This window comes from Stomoxys calcitrans, chromosome 3 (genome assembly GCF_963082655.1).
Source record: "Stomoxys calcitrans chromosome 3, idStoCalc2.1, whole genome shotgun sequence".
Lineage (NCBI taxonomy): Eukaryota > Metazoa > Arthropoda > Insecta > Diptera > Muscidae > Stomoxys > Stomoxys calcitrans.
The window spans coordinates 156,079,873-156,085,941 of NC_081554.1; positions in this window are offsets into that span (position 1 = coordinate 156,079,873).

The following is a 6,069-nucleotide window of genomic DNA, read 5'->3' on the forward strand; positions in this document are numbered from 1 at the left end:
GGTATATTTTAGTACCTAAATGTACGATTTTGGAAAAAAATGTTTTGGTCTCCCAAAATTTCTACTTAAGGTGTAGCTGTATACCAATTTTGAAAGCCTAAGAAAGTATCAAATGGTACCAAAATGTACGAGTTGTGAATAAATTATTTGGTCACCCATCATATTTTGCCTAGCTGTACCCGCAAGCCAAATTTCAGACCTTTAGCTCCATCTGTAAAGAAAGTACCAAATAGTACCAATTTTGGTACCAAAATGTTCGAATTGTGAATAGATAGTTCAGCCACCCATTATATATTTCGTAGCTGTACCTACATGCCAAATTTCAGACCTCTAGCTCCATCTGAAAAGAAAGTACAATGTGGGACCAATTTTGGTACCAAAATGTACGAATTCGAATAGATCATTTAGTCACCCATCATTAATTTCTTAGTTGTACCTACATGACAAATTTCGGACCTCTAGCTCCATCTATAAAGAAAGTACCAAATAGTACCAATTTTAGTACCAAAATGTTCCCAATTTTAAGAAAGCATTTAGTCGTCCATCGTGTTTTTCCAAGATTTACCTCCAAGACAAATTTCAGACCTCTAGCTCAATCTGCACAGAAAGTACCAAATCGTACCAATTTTGGTACCCTAAGGTGCGAATTGTAACAAGTAAAAAGGCGTTAAGTTCGGCCGGGCCGAACTTTGGATACCCACCACCTCGGGAATATATGTAAACCACCTTCCATCAAAATTCGGTGGAAATTTCATACCTTATGTCCCATATCAGTTATATCAAAATATGTTCCGATTTGGACCAAAAACTAAAAGTACACTAGCTATATCTAAAAATAAACCGATCTGAACCATATACGACACGGATGTCGAAAAGCCTAACATAAGTCACTGTGTCAAATTTCAGTGAAATCGGATTATAAATGCGCCTTTTATGGGGCCAAGACCTTAAATAGCGATATCGGTCTATAAGGCAGCTATATTCAAATCTCGACCGATCTCGGCAAAATTGAAGAAGGGCTTCGAAGAGCCTCACCAAACTCATTGTCTCAAATTTCAGCGACATCGGACAATAAATGCGTCTTTTATGGCCCCAAAACCTAAAACGTAGATATCGGTCAATATGGCAGCTATATCCAAATCTGAACCGATCTGTGCAATATTGCAGAAGTATGTCGAGGGGTTTAACTTAACTCACTGTCCCAAATTTTGGCGACATCGGATAATAAATAAGCATTCTATGGGCCCAAGACCATAAATCGAGAAATCGGTCTATATGGCAGCTATATCCAAATCTGGACCGATCTGGGCCAAATTGAAGAAAGATGTCGAAAGGCATAACACAACTCACTGTCCCAAATTTCAGCAAGATCGGATAATAAATGTGGCTTTTATGGACCTTAGACCCTAAATCGGAGGATCGGTCTATATGGCAGCTATATCCAAATCTGAACCGATCTGAGCCAAATTCACGAAGGATGTCGAAGGGCCTAACACAACTCACTGTCCCAAATTTCAGCGAAATCGGATAATAAATGTGGCTTTTATGGGACTTAGACCCTAAATCGGATGATCGGTCTATATGGCAGCTATATCCAAATCTGGACCGATCTGAGCCAAAATCACGGAGGATGTCGAAGGGCCTAACACAACTCACTGTCCTAAATTTCAGCAAAATCGAATAATAAATGTGGCTTTTATGGGCTTAATACCCTAAATTTGTGGATCGGTCTATATGGCAGCTATATCCAAATCTGAACCGATCTAAACCATATTGACGGAGGATGTCGAAGGGCCTAACACAACTCACTGTCCTAAATTTCAGCAAAATCGGATAATAAATGTGGCTTTTATGGGCCTAAGACCCTAAATCAGCCGATCGGTCTATATGGGGGCTATATCAAGATATAGTCCGATATAGCCCATCTTCGAACTTAACCTGCTTATAGACAAAAAAAGAATCTGTGCAAAGTTTCAGCTCAATATCTCTATTTTTAAAGGCTGTAGCGTGATTTCAACAGACAGACGGACAGACGGACAGACGGACGGACATGTCTAGATCGTCTTAGAATTTTACGCTGATCAAGAATATATATACTTTATAGGGTCGGAAATGGATATTTCGATGTGTTGCAAACGGAATGACAAAATGAATATACCCCCATCCTTCGGTGGTGGGTATAAAAAGATCATTGTTATCCATTATATTTTTCCTCGTTGTACCTGCATGCTAAATGTGAGACCTCTAGCTTCATTTGGAAAAAAAGTACTAAATGGCACCAATTTTGGTACCAAAATTTACGAATTTTTAACAGATCATTTAGTCACCCATCATATATTTCCTAGTTGTACCTATATGCCAAATTTCAGACCTCTAGCTTTATCTGTAAAGAAAGTGTCAAATGGTACCAATTGCGGTACTAAACGTACGTTTTCTCCCGTTATCTGTACAATTTTTTCATTTCTTCTTTTCACCCTCATCCTTTTGCACCAGATGTCTCTTAAGTCAATTTTCAAAATTCTACTTCTATCCATCCGCCCCGAACAAAGTTTACCCATTTCGTGCCTTTTTGGTACTTTTTTTTAGTACCTAAATGTACAAATTCCAAAAACTCTTACAGTTACCCAATTACGATTGGCATAGTGTATCTAAGTTCCAAAATTCAGAGCGTAAGTTCAATTTACAAAGAAAGTACCAAATAGTACCAATTGCGGTACTAAATGTACTATTTCTCCGCCTTACCGTACGATTTTACAAAATTTTGTTTGCCAAACCTTGTTTTTGAGACGCTCTTTATTTTGAGCCTAAGAACATAACCTATCTAACCTATCCGTCATCATCAATTCCACCCTTATACCGTGCCTATGACCTAAGACCAATGGTCGTGCAAAATTTCATGATTCTAGCTTTAGCCGTTTGGGCTGGGCGGTGATCAGTCAGCAATCAGTCAGTCACGCAACTCTTTATTGATATATATGACTTCGAAGGACCACTTACGGGTTCAAAATGGATAGCTTTCGTGATAAAACAGACGAAGTCGATTCCTGTTGCCACATAATTTGGCCCTGACGTATCTGCTTTGGAATGTCTGATTCGTGTCTTTATCAGATTCTTTTCCCATATTATCCAGCACTCAAACCGGACTGTGGCAAGAGTTAATAAAATACCCCCATGAATAGTGAATCTATGAATAAAACTAGCATATAGTTGATCGAATCGGCTTTGGTATTGTAACGACAGGTTATTTACTCGCCGGGGCCGAGTGTTCGTCACAGAAATTTATTGATTTCGGAACAGATAGAGAAAAATGGGAGAGCGTTGGTTTTAACTTAGTTTTATTGATCTGCGATGACTTAATTCTTCTAAGTCTAGAAAAGAATATCGCAGATCCGTATGGCATTGGTTCAGGCGTCTAAGACAAGTGGGAAGGTTAGTTCCTCTGGGATGCCCAGAGACTTCGGGGTGGAGACCTTGGTAAGTACTCCAACCTGCAGTGGGGCCTCTCCCGATATGTTTGAAGTGGTCTTCTCGGGGACGTCCAGGGGAACTCAGGTATAGAAATCTTAATTAGTACTCTAGTCGGCGACACGATCTTCTAGGTTTGAACTCGAATAGAGGGCGGGGTTCAGAGAGTGGGTAGTTATCCACTTAAGGAGCAAACAAGTAAAAAGGCATTAAGTTCGGCCTGGCCGAACTTTGGATACCCACCACCTCGGGTATATATGTAAACCGTCTTTCACCATAATCCGGTGAAAAATTCATTATTTATGCACCCAAATTCGGAACGGACCTTGAGTGGTTTAATAAATATAAGTCTTTGTTCAATTTGGTTCAATATTGGTCTTTTTGGCAGCTATATTCAAATACAAAACGATCTGAACCATACAGGACACGGAAGTCGAAAGGCTAACATAAGTCACAGTGTCAAATATCAGAGAAATCGGATAGTAAATGCACCTTTTATGGGGCCAAGACCGTAAATCAAGGGATCGGTCTATATGGCAGTTACATCCAAATCTGGACCAATCAGGGCCAAATTGAACAAAAGATGTCAAACAGCCCAACACAACTCACTGTCCCCAATCTCAGCGAAATCGAATTATAAATGCGCCTTTTATGGGCCCTAGATATTAAATCGAGAGACCGGTCTATATGGCAGCTATATCCAAATATTGACCCATCTAGGCCATCTTCAAGAAATATATCGAGGGCCCGAACAAAAAATGCGCCTGTTATGAGTCCAAGACCTTAAAACGAGAGATCGGACTATATGGCAGTTATATCCAAATCACGACCGATCTGGGCCAAATTGAACAAAAGATGTCGAAGGCCCTAACACAACTCACTATCTCAAATTTCAGCTAAATCGGACAATAAATGCACCTTTTACTGGCCCAATATCTTAAATCGAGAGATCGGTCTATATGGCAGCTCAATCCAAATTTGGTTCGTTCTAGGTCATCTTTAGATAAAGTATGAGGCAGCCACTGCGGCTATGAGACTTAAGACGATGGGAGAATGGATTGAGAATGGGAGCAGCTCATAACCATCGCGGCATAATCGAGGCGACGATAGGAAACCTGGAAGGAAGGGTAGTGGTTTCCGATCGAATACTTGAGATGAACCTTGAGGTCGAGTGCGAGGCTCTGCTGCCAGCGGCACACTCTTGGATTGACGGAACCCTAGTATTGCCATCTGGAAGATCATGCTCCACGGATGGATCAAATATAGAGCACAGAGTGGGCCTGGGGGTCTACATTGAGAACCCTAGGATTAAGATCTGTTTTAGACTGCCTGACCATAATACGGTCCTGCAGGTGGAGATCCGAACGATCACGGAATGCATGAAGTGGGGTGGTGCTAACGCGACAACGTCGAGTGTGAACATCTTTACGGACAGTAAAATTGCATAAGTCGTTGCAATACTTCCACCCACCTGAGGCTGTACTCCTCCTGCGGCGAATGCCTCTGCGAGTCTAGGCTTCATTAAAAGCTTCAACACCTAGCCCGCTGTGTCCAGCAAAAATGATACATTTCCCGGCACTGGCCTGGCAATATTGAGGCTGGGAATCTGCTGTTGAGTATATTGCCGTACGGGAGAGGTCGGGGGGTCACATAGTCCGACGACGAGGACGCAGAAGGCGACGACGACGATGCTTGTGACCCACTGCTGTCTAGGTTCACACAGCACTTTGCAAAATATTCAGTGTAACTATACTCCCGTAGTGATGTAAGGCCAGAGCAAGATCGGAAATGTACCCACTCCATGAATCGGTTACACCTCACCGACACCGACCGATGATGGAGGCGGTTCTGGCAAACCGAACAGAACCAGGGTCCAGGGTTCTTTTTCAATCCCGGCACGGACGGGGTTCTTTTCGATCACGGCCTCTTCCATGAAAAGGACGAACACCTAAGCTGAGGCGGCAGCCCTTGCCGATGGAGGATTCCATCGGGTCAATCCGGTGCATACAACCATAGGATTGCTGAAATTAGGAACAATGAGTTGTGTTAGGCCCCTCGACATTCGTATCGAATATGGTTAAGATCGGTCTATATTTCGATATAACTGCCATATAGATCGATTTCTCAATTTAAGGTCTTGGGTCCATAACAGCCGTATTTATTGTCCGATTTCGCTGAAATTTGGTATAATGAGTTGTGTAAGTCTCCTCGGCATCCGTGGTTTATACGGCCCAGATCGATCCAGACTGGGATTTTGGCCTATAAAAGGCGAATTTATTAGCCGATTTCGCTGAAATGAAAAAGCACAATGAGTTCTGTTGGGCCCTTCGACATTCGTCCCGAGTATGGTCAAGATCGGGCTATATTTGGATATAGCTGCCATCGGTATATAGATCTCCCGATTTAAGTTAAAAATGAAAATTTTGCCCATGAACATTCCACTAAGGAACAGGGGCAAACTTCTCACATATAAATGAGTGCAGTCCGATTCAAGTTTAAGCCTCCTTTTTATAGCCGAGTTCGAACGGCGTGCCGCAGTGTGACACCTCTTTGGAGAGCAGTTTTACATGGCATAGTACCTCACAAATGTTGCCAGCATTAGGA